Here is a 16,154-nt window from a genome sequence, read left to right on the forward strand (position 1 = left end):
GATATTTTTTTATAATAATATAAAAATGAGAAAGAAAGCAATTTGTCAGTAATAGTGTGTTGTGACATTTTTGTATTTTTATGTCTGATTTTGTAAGCAAGTGGTTTTTAAGTAAGGTGAAACTTGGGATATTCAAGACAAATCAGACTCCTGAAAGGGATACAGTAGTCTGGAAAGGTTGAGAGCTGCTGTATGTAGTCTATGTAGTCTAGTATACTGTCTCTAAGAACCAGATGCTTCAGATGAAATGCAAGAAATGCAAGAAACTCCAAAGCTGACAAATGTAAAACAATCTCCTGTGATAGACCCAGGCCAGTTGGGTACAGCAGAGTAGTAGAAGGCAGATATACTGGACACTGGATAAGCAGTTTTCTGTTTCCTAAGTGACCAGAGCAGGGGCTGCGCTAGAGCAAACAGGAACCTGCTATAATCAATTATGGCAGGCAAACTAATCAGGACACCTGGTTTAAAAAGGACCTCCCATCACTTAGTGGAGGGCGTGCAAGGAGCAGGGAGTGAAAAGTCGTGTTGCTGGAGGACAGAGGAGTATAAGCGTGATCAGGCTTCAGGAGGAAGATCCTGCCGTGAGGATAAAGAAGGTGTTGGGAGGAGGCCATGGGGAAGTAGCCAAGGGAGTTATAGCTGTCTCACACAGCTGATGCAGGAGACATTGTAGACAGCTGCTATTCACAGGGCCCTGGACTGGAACCCAGTGTAGAGGGCGGGCCTGGGTTCCCCCCATTCCTCCAACTCCTGATCAGACACAGGAGGAGTTGACCTGGTTTGTGAGCAACACCAGAAGGGAAGGTCTAATTTGGAAAGGGATCTGGCCTGTCTCCGACCCACTGGGTGGGACAACAGAGATTGCAGAGGTTGTTCTCCGTTTCCTCCATGCTGGCCAATGATGAGGTTATCTGAGTGAACGGCAGGTTTGAGCCTCTAGCAGAAGCGGTCAAACTGAGGGCTGCCGTGAACCTCTGACGCGAGCAAATCAACCGAAAAGCGCAGGACCCACCAAGGCAGAGGAGGAACTTTGTCTGACTCCTCTATAAAGATGGTGGTTTGTACCATGCATACAGCTATCTTGTAGGAACTAGCCTGAAATCATCAGTTCATTTTATACAAAATACTGACCAGCCCCTGTGATAACAAATTTCAGCCTCAAACAACTTGGGCAGACTTTGAAACAGTGGCCTAATAACAAAAAATCCATGTTGCATTATCAGACTTCCTGGCATCTGCCTACCATCAAAGAGAGATTCCCATGATCCGAGCTTAGTTTGACTTTTTTATATTTAAATAATCCGTCTGTCCATGTTAATCTTCATAAACATTAGGAGCAAGAGTCCACCTTCAGAGGCACTGTTGTCTTCATGGCAGCTGCACATGCATCCAGAGTCAGAAATTGGCCCTAATGTTGAACTTGTGAGATCTCCAACCAAAGTTACCTTTAAAAATTACCTGCTAGAGGACAAGCGAGGAGTTCTGCATCCATTTGAAGTCAATGAAAATTGTGCCATCAACTTCAATGAAGTCAAGATTTCACCCAAAGTCTTTAATTCTTCTTTGGCTAGTTTTTGATAATGCTAAGACATTAATTATACAGCCGTAAGCATGAACCACCTATTGTTTCTTGATTAATACACATATGATGAACACCTAAGCATTTCTATTTTATTTGTCCTTCTACATATGCATACCATATAAAAGACAGGTATTTAAAATTGGAAAAGCATGTCAGAGTTTGAAACTGACCTTTTAAATAAGTTGACTTTTAGCTTTTTTTATTTTTATGCTTTATATTTGAAAGGGAGTCTCTGATTTTTTTTTTCTCTTTTGCCTCTGATTTGTTGCATAGCCAAGTGTTTTTTGAAACTGGGGCCTTGCAGAATTGAGTGTCCTCTTCTGAGAAAAGATTGTTGCTTTGCAGAGAAACTAAGGATATTGGGAATTAATAAATATGGGGATCAGATATATCACTCTGCAAACCTTATTTTCTATCTAGGTGGAACTGCACTATTCAAGTCACTTGCATGCATCTTTTGGTAGCGCAGCAGTCAATCTCTAGTGCTTTATCTTACAGCAGTCATGATCAGTATATCCCTTTACTTATTGTAGTCTGATCATTATACAGTGCCCGGGCCGGTGTTTTACTACTGCCATTTAAGGGATCCTAAGCTGTTGTACAAACTATAGTTTGGGTAACATAGACCTATGTGTGCAGAGTCTTCTTGAAGGGTTTCCGTTTGAATGGACAGTGTGTTAGGTATGAGGTGGACTCAGCCCTAAGAGGCAGCCACCTGGAGAGCCAGGTTCTGTTTTGGATCCATTATATAGACAGGCCAAAACTGTGAAGCTTGATTCTGGATGTGAAGCCAAACCTTCCCAAAATTCAGAACCGCCTGCCAGTTTGGATTCATCATAGAGTTATAGCCCTGAGCTGTGAAGTTTGAATCCAGATTCAGATCAATTTTTTTTTCCTGTATAAAGGATGTTGTAAGCCTGCGTTCTCACTTGGACCCATATGAGGTTGTCAGCTCTCCCGATAAAAGGAGTTTTCCTTAAAATCTATCTAGTGGAATCATTTGATTACATAAGTATCTCAGCATTTATTTTTTTTTTCAAAGAAAATAAGTTTCTACCCTTCGTGGTTGTGTAAAAAAAACTTTAGAATGTGAACGAACCCTATAGGCTGAGAAAATGGAAAGCAGGAAAAAAGAGAATTTAATACTTATTTAAAAAAAAAATCCTGTGATTTTTAAGCCAATCTCATGATTTTCGTGGCCTGACCCATGCCGTTAGAAGGATTCGGGTTGGGTCTTGTTGGCAATACTGTAGAAAATAGCCTGCGATGAGAAGCTGAGATTTAAATCTTCACTTTTCTGAATTGTAGGGTCTTTCAGATCTGGGTGTGCAGTTGAGGTCCATCTTAAAATTGAAGTTATAAAGTTAGTGATGGACATTTAATTCCAGCAAAGCCTCATGATCAGATATTTCAGACGGATTCTAAAATAATTGACAAGGAAAAAATGACGGAGCTCAGCATCCTTTTATGATGTGACCTGAGTCTAGGGAGTGTTGTAGCATCGGATCCTTTCAGTCTCTCCAATGACGATCCAAATTACCTCCCCGAATCCCATTCTCATCTGAAATGCGCATTTTTTCATGAAAAAGAGGGAAAACCTCGAGGTTCTACTGCCAAGTTTAACAAGTTAAACAGTAAATCCTAACACATCAGAGCTCCTGTGAGGTAGAGGCATCTCTTGATGATCTCTCTAATGGACTGAAAATCCTCTTAAAAGTGAGCGCAGATCACAGGTGCTGAAAGAAAATGTTTAAAATGACAGCTTAACAATGGCCCTGGCTATTTCTGTGTTTTTCCTAACCAGGGGATTAGCGATGTAAATTAGGATGCTGAAGATGGATAGGTTTTTTTCCTGTAGGTAAGGTGGCTTCATGTTCACTTATTGCATCCTTTACTAAATTATAAGGCTACAAGCTGAATTTACTTAAAGGGATATAGTCAATTTATAAATCAAACTTCTGTCTTACATTTTTGTATCTGCTAGCTGTAGAAGTAATGAAAGAGATGAGAAAGACGAGAGAGAGAGAGTGGTTCCTCTTTTATTCACTTGGTTTCTTTGTGGCTTTGGCAGAACATAGTCAGTTTCACTGCATTTCTCTGTATAGGCATATTGACTTAAATGGGCTGCATGCAAACACCAGTCTGTGCACACAGATGCAGTGGCAGGACTGGGTTCTGGGTTAGTCCCATTGGAGTTAATGGGACTCTGGGTGGGTGCAAGAGTCCACCTGCAGGGATCACTGTGAGGGACTGAGGCCTTGGAGTGAAATCCTGGCCCCCATTAAATCAATGAGAATATTATTATTGTCTTCAGTTGAGCCAGGATCTCACCCCATTGTTTATTTGGTTTGGGTCATCAGTGCAGCAACAAGGGAGAGAAAACATTTAAAAACAGGAAAACTCAATTGTAAAAACATGAAAAGGAGGAACTTGGAGGCAAGATGCATCACTGATTTCATTAAACTGATTAGATTTGAAATTGATGATGTTCTTTAACATTCTATTTTGACTCAGAGTATTATGGGCTGGAGCCATGCTTCACCCATAGACCTTACTTCCTGTTTGTTGGTGGGGTTTGCACCATCATTTTGAGTATGTAAATCCCACAATAAAGCAACATGTTCTTTAGTCTGCAGTAATTGTAAGTAGATGGTGATACTCTGTGTACTGTATGCTCTGGGGGTCCCTATACAAAATTGGTGATGAGGAGAAAACATAGACTGAAACTGTGACACAGAGGCCCACTGGTGATTCATTACTCTGTGTCAGCAACTCTTCTTTATACCTTGACTTTAGCAAAGCTTTAGATACGGTCTCCCACAGTATTCTTGCCAGCAAGTTATAAAAGTATGGATTCGATTAATGGACTATAAGGTGGATAGAAACCTGGCTAAATCGTCAGGCTCAACGGGTAGTGATCAATGGCTCGATGTCTAGTTGGCAGCTGGTATCAAGCAGAGTGCCTCATGGGTCGGTCCTGGGGCCAGTTTTGTTCCACATCTTTATTAATGATCTGGATGATGGAATGGATTGCACCCTCAGCAAGTTTGCGGATGACACGAAGCTGGGGGAAAGGTAGATATGCTGGAGGGTAGGGATAGGGTCCAGAGTGACCTAGTCAAATTGAAGGAGTGGGCCAGAAGAAATCTGATGAGGTTCAACAGGGACAAGTGCAGAGTCCTGCACTTAGGATGGAAGAATCCCATGCACTGCTACAGGCTGGGGACTGACTGGCTAAGAAGCAGTTCTGCAGAAAAGGACCTGGGGATTACAGTTGATGAGAAGCTGGATATGAGTCAACAATGTGCCTTGTTGCCAAGAAGGCTAACAGCATATTGGGCTGAATTAGTAGGAGCATTGCCAGCAGATCGAGGGAAGTGATTGTTCAGCACTGGTGAGGCCACTTCTGGAGTATTGCATCCAGTTTTGGGCCCTCCACTATGGAAAGGATGTGGACAAATTGGAGAGAGTCTAGCAGAGGGCAGTGAAAATGATTAGGGGGCTGGGGCACATGACTTATAAGGAGAGGCTGAGAGAGAAGAGTGAGGGGAGATTTGACAGCAGCCTTCAACTACCTGAAGTGTGGTTCCAAAGACGATGGAGCTAGGCTGTTCTCAGTGGTGGCAGATGACAGAACAAGAAGCAATGGTCTCAAGTTGCAGTAGTGGAGGTCTAGGTTGAATATTAGGAAAAACTATTTCACTAGGAGAGTGGTTAAGCACGGAAATGGGTTACCTAGGGAGGTGGTGGAATCTCCATCCTTAGAGGCTTTTAAGGCCTGGCTTGACAAAGCCCTGACTGGAATGATTTAGTTGGGGTTGGTCCTTCTTTGAGCAGGGGGTTGGACTAGATGACCTCCTGAGGTCTCTTCCAACCCTAATCTTCTGTGATTCTACTATTCTCAGGCCTGATATACTGGACTATAAAAATAAATGGTAGAAGACCCCATAGTTATCCACCATTTTGGGGACTAAAGGCCCGAGATTTTGATATCACAGAACATTGGGTCCTTTAACCAGGGCGTTGAAGTTTCTGTGAACTGAGTTCAGGCAAGAAACCTGCTTAGGCAAAGATTCTAACTTGCTGAAATTAAGTTTTAGTCTTAGAAGTGTATTTTTACTTTTGTTTGCTTCTAACCCTTTCTGTCTTTATTATGTATACTTGGTAACACTTAACTCTATGTCTTTTTGTTAAATAAACTCATTTTACTATAAACCAGTTCAGTTCTGCAATTGAAATTAGGGTGTTTTTTGAATCTCAATTAAATGAATGAACTGAAGTAGAGTAATGAACTTCATAATTTGTGTGTGTGTTCCGGAAGAGGAATGGACACTCCAAGAAAACGCCTCTGGAGAACTAGGGAGTTGGGATTCATTGGTTGTTCCCTGCAAGTCAAGGATTGGACTGGCAGAGTTCTGAAGAGTTTGCTGGCAAGGCAGACAAGCTGGTGCGTCATGGAATATTAATTTCACACATTTTAGCAGTAGAAAAACTCACTTGCAGAGGCTGAGCCTTGGTCTACACTAGGAGTTGAGGATGAATTTAGCAGCACTCAATCGATTTAGCCCTGCACCCCTCCACACGACGAAGCCCTTTTTTGACTTAAAGGGCTCTTAAAATCGATTTCCTTACTCCACCCCCGACAAGGAGATTAGTGCTGAAATCGGTATTGGCCTCCGGGAGCTATCCCAGAGTGCTCCATTGTGACTGCTGTGGACAGCATTCTCAACTCAGATGCATTGGCGAGGTAGACAGGAAAAGGCCCGCGAACTTTTGAATTTCAATTTCCTGTTTGGCCAGCGTGTCTGCCCTTGCTTTCACAGAGGGAGGGAGGGAAGGGGGGGGCCTGACGATATGTACCCAGAACCACCTGCGACAATGTTTTAGCCCCATCAGGCACTGGAATTTCTACCCAGAATTCAAATGGGTGGCGGAGACTGCGGGAACTGTGGGATAGCTACTCACAGTGCAATGCTCCGGAAGTCGATGGTTGCCTCGGTACTGTGGACACACTCCGCTGACTACATGCACTTAGAGCATTTGTGTGGGGACACACACAATCGACTGTATAAAAAAGCTTTCTACAAAAATGACTTCTATAAATTCAACCTAATTTCTTAATGTAGACATACAAAGGTAACACAGTAACTCACGATTCTGGAAACCCTAGCAGATCATCACAGGGCAGATGGTTTGGGGGAAATTCAGGACTGGGAGGGTGTTGGGATCACTGCAAAAAGTAACTGGATGGTGGAAACTAGAGTGAACAGTGTGCTTGTCTGTAGGCTCTTGTTGGTATCAGGGTTGTTAGCCACAGCAGTATAGTGGCACTCAGAGTTGCAGAGCATGTGGTAACACAACCCCTTACATGTCTGTGTTGAATCCCCAAAGTGTCACAAGCATCTTATGGAAAAATTGAAGAGTTTAATGCAGCGAGGATCGGCAGCAATATGTTGAAAGATTGGACCACTATTTTCTGACAAACTAGATTAGAGATGAGGGAAAAGAGAAATTAATATTTCTCTGTGTCTGTGACAGTAAAGCCTACTCCCTCTTAAGAAGTTTGTTACAGTCTCAGGAACCGGGAGAGAAAAATTTGGAAGAACTGCAAAGGATCTTAACTGAGCACTGTATTCCAAAGCCCAGCATTATTGTGGAACGTTTTAAGTTTCATAATTGGATGAGGTGAATCTGTATCACTGTATGTAGCTGAGCTTAAAAAGCTAACTGAATATTGTTCATTTGGAAATGTCCTGTCTGCGAGACAGATTTGTTTGTGGTATTGATGATGAAAAAACTCAAAGGCAGTTGCTGGCAGAAGGGATCTTGACCTGTCTCAAAGCAGTAGAACTGGCAACAGCAATGGACGTAGCAATGAAAAATTTACAAGATTTGCATTTGCACAATACTGATTCTATAAACAAAAAGCAAAACCAACAAAAAGGGAGTACAGGCTCCTGAGGGGAGTTTCTGCTATAGATTAGCTCATTTATCAATATAAAATGGCCCAGTGTCATGCCTCAAGGTTGGACACTTAGCAAGGAAATACAAAGGGAATTATCGACCAGCATATTAAAGCCAAGCAGTTAAACCCCATAATTACAGAGAAAAAAGAAGGAAGCACAGGGCTTTTTTCCTGGGGGAGAAGGAAGAGACAGAGGAAGAGCCACACACTGTGTATTGTATAAAAGAGAAGAAAGTAGAACCTTATTAAATAAGAGTAGAGTTAAACAATCAGTTAACCAAGGATTGGCAACCTTTGGCACGCGGCCCGTCAGGGAAACCCCCTGGTGGGCTGGGCCAGTTTGTTTACCTGAAGTGTCTGCAGGTTCGGCAAATCACAGCTCCGACTGGCCGTGGTTTGCCATTCCAGGCCAATAGGGGCCACGGAAAACGGCGGCCAGCACATCCCTTGGCCCACACCACTTCCGGCAGCCCCCATTGGCCTGGAGCGGCAGATCGCGGCCAGTGGGAGCTGTGATCGGCCGAACCTGCAGACGCTGCAGGTAAACAAATCATCCCGGCAGAACAGCAGATTTCCCTGATGGGCTGCATGCCAAAGATTGCCATCCCTGAGTTAAACAATCAGTCAGTACACATGAAAGTAGAAACAGGGGCTTCAGCTGTGGTGATTAATGAATATACTTATCAGTGGGGCTAAGCAGGACTGAATCCACTAGCAAAGGCAAGAATGACACTGCGTACCTACATGGGGTTAAACATATTTGGACTTTTCCATACCATCCAGCTTCAAATAGTCTAGCTGAAAGCGCTGTTCAAACCTTCAAAGAGGGAATGAAGAAGATGATGATGATGAATGGAAGCTTGGAAATGAAGCGGGCTTGATTTCTTTTGACATACTGAACCAATCCTCAAACTACAATGGGGTGATCCTGGTCTAGCTGTTGATGGGCAAGAAGCATGAGAACTCTTTTGGACTTAATTCATCACAGCACTGAAGGGAAAGTTTTAAGGAATAGGCTGATCAAACAAACAACCATGATTATTATTTATTGGGGGAGGGATAGCTCAGCTTATGGGGGGAGGGATAGCTCAGTGGTTTGAGCATTGACCTGTTAAGCCCAGGGTTGTGAGTTCAATCCTTGAAGGGGCCATTTAGGGATCTGGGGCAAAAATTGGGGATTGGTCCTACTTTGAGCAGGGGGTTGGACTAGATGACATCCTGAGGTCCCTTCCAACCCTCATATTCTATGATTTCTCTCTTGGTTTGTGGCATTTATCATTCCAAAGATAGAAAGTTGGGTTTGAAGGATTGAATGTATATCAAAGTTTTAATACACGCCAGCCAATGTGGATTCTGGGTACTATCCTAGAACAAACATGACTTTTATCTTTTAAAATCTGTTTAAGTGATGATCGAGTGGCAAAATAACATCATGATCAGATCTGCTTATGGAGTGACATACAAGTGCACGAGCTTCTGGGTGAGGTCTACCGTAAGAAGCAAAGACCTGGAGAGGATGAAGAGTTTCCTGCAATGACCAAATTGGGAATATCTACAGTTTTGCTGAACCCAGAGACTGCGGGTACAGTTTCCAAAATGTGAGGTTTCACTGGCAGCTGAGTAGGGCCGTTATCTAGTGAGAGAAAGATCTATATCTGGGCTGTAAATTAAAAAGGAAAGTCATGTAGTAAAGTGGTTATTAAGGGGTTAACTGAGTGACTCAGAATTTTATGGGCTAGAGCCATGCTTTGCCCTTTGCCCTTATTTCTTATTTGCTGGTATGTGTTGTATCACCATTTTAAATATGTAGCTACAACAATAAAGCAGTATGTTCTTTAGTCGGCAGTAACTGTAAGTACACCCTTATTTCCAGTCTTAATCCAGATAAGATTTACAACCTTCTTTCTTCCCAAGGCCTTTCCTCCTTATTCCTTTCCCTCCTTTCTTCTGACCAACATCTTTTTTGTTACAACTGGGTTCACATAGGAGATAACAGTATGTTGTTGTATCCTCTGGCTGTCCCTATAGAAAGCTATCTTTAAGAGCTGTACATGCTAGATTTTAAAAAAATAGTTATTAATAGACAACTTTGACTCCTTAGGTTCTCAAATCATTCTTCAGGATGTACTGGAATAATTTATTTGTTTTATTATGCATTTAATAAATAAGATTAATAGTTAACTGTATTGATGTAAATGACTATCTAATTCTGCTGAGCCTTTGGGGAAAATATGTGTGCAATCCACAAAGACTACTGAGTTAAAACATTTTATTAACCTGATATGTCTAAGCCTTAGTTTTTCAAAAGTGGAAAAAGAGTTCCACACTTGAAATCTGCTCTACAATCCTTTACATTTAAATTGCCAAGAACCACTCCAAATGGGTTCTTTGTAAATAACTTACAGTTAACCACATAAGATTCAGCAGGATTAAGCTAAACCTTCTTTTGATACCTAACACTTCCAAAGCAATTTGGTGGCAAAGACAAATAATTAAAGTGCAGGAAATTCATATGCATCCCCAGTGGCAACAGATCTTCAGGGTAGTGGGCATGGGAAATAGAGAATTCCTATTTGTGTTTCTTCCAATTTCTTGCCATGTTTCCTCATTCAAGCCAGTACTGCATTGCTAAAGATTCCACAGTGGCCAATGAAAGGATGAATGGAATTTAGTTCTCTTTTGTGAGCTCTGTGAGGAAAGAGAAAGGACACAGTAAAGCTTTTATTGACCCAACTCCAAATCCAGTGTGTCTAACTAGGAAATTGTTCATTCAGATGGAAGCCAAAAAAGCATCTATGCCTCAATGTGGCTGAGACAGCAAAATCAATTCAAAAAAACAACAGCTCTGTTTAGTAAGTATTCAGGGGAGGAAAATGTAGGTCTAACTAAATCAATAAATAATATACAGAAGAAGGTATTTATTACACAGTATTCAATGAAAACAAAAGTGTCAGGTGTTGAGAAATATTAAATCCATCAGCCTTTAGTAAATACTGATTTTTAATAGGTCAGAAGTCCTAAATCATCATTTTTTAAAAAACAAAATTATCTTCAGGGATAGAATTGTATTTTATTTTTTCTGTCCTTTCCATGTGGAAATGATTTTGCCCTGTGTATTGTATTGTATTCATTGTAAAAGCACTTGTAAGGTCATAAAAGTTAGACTTTAAGACCTTTTATGTAATCTTTTTTAGCCAATTTCCTGCCACAGAACTTTTGTTGTCTACAGATTTATAGCAGAAGAGCACAGTGCATCAGTAACGAGGGCCTGTTGTGAAATGTGATTGTGCGGTCTCATACAGAGCTGCATAATTGATCTTCTAAGAATAAAGATGTTACATAAATGTGGGCTTGAATCTAAGTTTTCCAATAAGAAAAATAAATAAGGTCAATATTTGCAAATATAGGCGCCTAGAACTGGACCCCTAAATAGATGTTTAATCAACTAAATAAACACAGCCTGCCTCCAATCGAGTCTATGGTTGCTCAGTACTCTGAGAATCAGGACACTTCTATGTAAATGGTGAATTGTGGATGTAGAGTTCTAATTGTAGGTACCCAAATTCATTTTTTTTAAGTTTCTCTATTCCTTTTTATTGTGGAGATATCATCATCATCGTCATCATGTCTTTTGAGGACCATTGTGCCAGCTAGAGTATCCAAAGTTTATAGCATCATATCAAGCATTGTAGAGTGAAGTTCCCAGATCTGTCTCAAACCTGCAAATCCACGAATCTCTGTGATGGTCCAGTGGGCAATGCCAGGTAGGGTCACGTCATGCAACCCTTCATGTCTCCATGGAGAGTTATTGCCTGGCATGGTATACGTAACACTATATCACACACCCCTGCTGAAACAATTGGCTTCAGACGGTAGCACAAGAAACCTTGGCTTTCTAAAGAGGCCTTTGATATATTAGCAAAAAAAGGCAGAAGCATGCAAGCAGGGAGATGTGAAGATAACCTTCAAGGATTAACCAGATGTAAATCAGTACAAAATTGGTATTGTTTACTTGAGCCTGCAGGAAGCCTGAAATACTATATACACACTGAAAGGTATGAACTGCCCTATTCTTCACATTTGAGTTTGAATTCTGAAACCTAATGAGAAAAAGTTAAATGTAAATATCAGTTTTTTCAGGGCTGATCAATTTTGCAGAAACATCAAGCTAGCATATTTATCTATTATCTTGGTGTGTAACTGCAAATAATGGGGCTGAGTTCAGTGTGAGGCAGTGAGTTGTGACTAAGGATTGGGTGGGTGGGGAAAAAGAAATTCAGGCCCTCGCATCCAAACAGTTACATCTGTTCCTGGTTAAAAGGGGAAAGGAAAGAGTAGGTGACATTAACAGAGGGCTAGGGGTTGTGTGGGGAGCAGAGGTAAAAGGGGAGAAATGGCAAACTACAATAGGGTCATAGGCACAACAAGAGGAAAACAGTGGGGGAATCTGTTCAACATCTTAGATGTCTATACACAAATGCAAGGAGTATAGGAAATAAATAGGAAGAACTGGAATGTGCATAAACTAAATCCCCTGGCATAATTGGCATCACATTGACATGTGGCGGGGGGTGGGGCATAATTCTAATGACTGGAATATTGGTATTGAGTGCTATAACTTGTTTAGGAAGGACAGGCTGGGGGGAAAAAGAGGTGGTGTTCCATTATACATGAAGAATACATACACTTGTTCTGAGGTCCAGATGGAGGTGAAAGGCAGACCAGTTGAAGTCCTTAAGTGAAAATAAAAGGGGAGAAAAGAGGGATGATGTCATGGAGGGTCTACTGTAGACCACAAAATAAGGAGAAGGAGAGGGATGAGGCATTTCTAGAACAAATAACAGAAACAGTCAAAACACACCAGACCTTGTTGTAGTGAGAGACTTCAACCACCAGACATCTGTTGGAAAAGTAATATGGTAAACACAAAATGTCCAATAAATTCTTGGAATATACTGGGGACAAATTCTTGTTTCAGGAGGTAGAGGAAGTTTGCAGGAGGACAGCAGTTAGACTTGATTCTGACTAACAGGTATGAATTGGTTGTGGATCTAAAGGTGGGGTGAAAGTGATAATGAAATGAGAGATTTCATTCTTTTAAGGAAAAGAAGGAGTAAGAGCCACAGAATAAAGACAATTGACTTCAAAAAAGCAGACTTTAGCAAACTTAGAGTCCCATGGGAAAAAAGGGAATAAGGAGTTCAGGAGAGCTGGCAGTTTCTCAAAGAGATAATATTAAAGGCACAACAGCAAACTATCCTAATGTGAGGGAAGGATGGGAAGAGTAGGCAGAGGCCAATGTGCCTCCCTCAGGAGCTCTTAATGACAGAAAAACCAAAAAGGAATCCTACAAAAAGCGGAAACATGGACAAATTGCTAAGCATGAGTCCAGAAGTCTACAACAAGCACGTTGGGACAATCAGAAAGGCTAAAGAACAAAATAAATTGCGCATAGCAAGAGACATAAAAGGCAATAAGAAGAGGTTCTGTAAATACATTAGGAGCAAGAGAAAGACAAAGGAAAGAGTTAGGTCCCCCTGTTAGTGGAGAAAGACAGCTAATTACAGATGACATCAAGAAGGCTAAAGTGTTTAATGCCCTGTTTTGCTTCAGTCTTCACTAAAAATATCAATGGTGATTGGATACTTATCATATTTAATATTACTATCAAAGGGGAAGAAATACAAGCCAGAATAGGGAAAGAACAGATTGAAAAGTATTTAGATAATGTAGATGCATTCAAATTGGTAGGGCCTGATGAACTTAATTCTAGGGTACTTAAGGAGCTGCCTGGAGCAATCTCAGAAGCCTTAGTGATTATCTTCAAGAACTCATGGAGGATGGGTAAGGCCACAGAAGACTGGAGAAAGGCAAACATAGTACCTGACTTGTAAAAGGGGAACAAAGAAGACCTGGGGAATTACAGACCAGACATCTTGACTTCAATACCTGGAAAGATAATGGAACAAATGAACAATCAATTTGTAAGAACTTACATAGTAAGTAAGAATATGACTTTTGTCACAAAGGTCACGGAGGTCTCTTGCTAAACTCATCCTCCCTCCATTTCCCCCAAATGTCTCTCCTCAGTTATCTTCTATCCTCCATGTTCCCCTGATCACTCCTCAGCTTCTCTCCTGTCTCCCCTTAATCTGCCTGCTGTGCACTCCTCACACTCCTTCTGTACTTAAATTTCCACGGCACCCTCCTTAGTCTCCATTTGTACACCCTCAGTCAGCCTTTGGTTTTCATTCCCCTGCATCTTCAGTTTCCTGTTCCATAATCATAGAGCACAAGTCGATGGACAGCTTCCCTCAAGGCAATGCGGCTTAATTGCAGAAACAATGGCAGATGGTGACTGTGGTTACTCAGGGTAGCTTTCCTTCCATGTGCAAATGATGTAGGGAAATGACAGCTGTCTTGACTATTGAAAGTAATGGGAGATGCTGGCTATTTTGCCTAAGGGCTTTATTTTTAAGGAGAACCACTTGAGAGACTATGGTTGGCCAAAGAAAGTCCTATTCCTACACCTATTAGCAGCTTCCTGTGGAAAATGTATTCACTTGCAGTTAAAGAAAGGTGAAGTTAAAGAGAGGTGCAGAGCCAGGGCTTCTGACCAGCCACAATTCTACCTTTCCTCGAACTTCCTCCCACTTCCTGTCATCTAAGGTGAACAGGCAGGACTGAAGTTCTCTAGTCTCCCAATGAGCCCCTGGTTTTTATGGGCCTAAAGTACAGAAAGGAAGGGGGACAGTGACCTGGAAGGTACAATGTGGGGTAGAAATCTGTTTGGCAGGACCACATAACTCTGGGTCCTGGTCACTTAGCATGTTGGCAAAAGGACCTGGAGTCTGGGAAAATGGCTTCTGAGGGAAGGAAATTAATAACAGCCAAACCTGTGGAGAGCACTTAAGCTGCAGAAAAGAGCCATAGGAGCACCCAAGGCTGTGATAAAGAGCCTTAGACTGTTAACATATTTAAATTATAAATGTAGACTAAAGCAGCAGCAAAATACACATGGTGAATGTTAATTCTGATGCCCAGTACCTCACAAGGATGTTGCTGGGCTTTAAAAATTTTGGTATGGCACTTTGAGCTACTTAGATGAAAAGTGCTGCACAAGTACAAGGGCATATTAAAGAATAATTATTTATTATGAATGAAATCAGACAAGATTGTATGTTTGACAGTTGTTCAAGTAGCAGAAGATCATTCCGCATATATTCTTTGCTGTATTTTTTCATTCTTTTCTCTGTGAAATTTTTTAGTATATGTATTTTTTATTTCTCCTTTTATTCCTGTGTGGTGAGTTCAGTAGCCAGAGAAGAAGCAGTAGAATTTGTTTGGAGATGGGCGTGGGTCAGAACAGTCTTTGGATCATGAGGAGAGGTGAGTGGGAACAGAAGACAGGGAAAATGGAAGAAGCACTGATCAGCAGAAGACATTTTAAGATTTTTTTCTAGGTCATTTGTGTGACAAGCTGCACAAGTAAAATCTAGTTTTTTTCTGTGCTGATTCATATAAAATCTAATTTGATTTAATGAAACTGGCCAATCCTAGTTAGGAAGTAATGTGTTTTGTGTTGGAAAGCCAGAATGAAGCACATTTCCCTTCCCACCCCACAACCCCCTACCCAACAAAAGAAAAACAAACAGACAAACAATCCCCCTCCCCACTTGGATCTGGAGTTGGATGTGGATGTTCAGTCACTGTTTACCAGATATCACTGACTGTGTGTCATATCTGCAGTAAACTAATTCTACAGTCCTGAAATTACATCTGCACAGCAAAACTCATTTTTCCTAGAGAACACATTTTGGTATAATTTCCCCAGTCTGACTGTGCAGAGATGTGACTCTCTCCTGCCCCCATGCACTCTTTTCAACGAGGGCAGAATTTGACCATGTAACAGGGTCATACTACATTGAAATTAAAAGATTGTACTTTTGGTTTTAAAACTCCTTGAAGTAAAGCTTACCCCCCAAGGTATTATATACGCTAACTATTAGTGACTAGGTTGCATACACTCTCATATTAAGGGATACATATGTATCTCAATTTAAAGTAACCAGATCTTTGTTCTCTTCCCTTTCCAATTCCACTCAACTACTCCTTGTCTAAACCATTTGACTCTAGCCAAATTTTGTTTGTATGGTTGCCCTGTATTTCTCATTCAAGTCTTGTTCAATGTTCTTTCTGGGAATCTATGCTTCAGCTTAAAACTTAATTCTGTTATTCGTATGTGTTCACCCTTCTGAGGTTAGATTTTACTGTCATTTTCTTTTATGGTGGTGTTCCTAGCTAGGGTTGCCTTCCTTCTAAAGATCACTAGAAGAGACAGATATACCACAATAATTTTCACTGAAATCACATGAAGGAAATTTGTTGACACAGAAAGCTTAAATCAGTATCATAAAGGACAGTATCAGTATCTCTCTTTAATGATCAAATCTTGTTAGACCTCAATTTTAGATTAAATGAAGTAGAAATTGCATAATGCCTAGGACTCTGTGGACATATGTTCTGATTTGAAATGCCTTTAAAGATCTCTAAAGTGGAGAACAATATAAACATGAAAAGGAGGACTTGTGGCACCTTAGAGAC

At 41.1% G+C, this 16,154-nt stretch overlaps 1 protein-coding gene across 5 annotated transcripts in view; it reads left to right on the top strand.

Annotated features, from left to right (window-relative positions):
- The window catches only part of LOC311514966 (uncharacterized protein), a 414,125-nt gene that overhangs the window by 162,745 nt on the left and 235,226 nt on the right, over window positions 1-16,154 (top strand). For 2 of the 5 annotated variants that reach the window (XR_014710003.1, XR_014710013.1), the window contains one exon: window positions 8,957-9,578. The exons of 2 other annotated variants lie outside the window; for them this stretch is intronic. The gene's annotated coding sequence lies outside the window, so the exon portion shown is untranslated. Of the gene's footprint in view, window positions 1-8,956; window positions 9,579-16,154 lie in introns of those variants that run through there. One more of the 5 variants, XR_014710010.1, reaches the window with a different exon arrangement.

This window comes from Lepidochelys olivacea (assembly GCF_965140295.1).
Source record: "Lepidochelys olivacea isolate rLepOli2 genome assembly, chromosome: 1".
NCBI lineage: Eukaryota > Metazoa > Chordata > Testudines > Cheloniidae > Lepidochelys > Lepidochelys olivacea.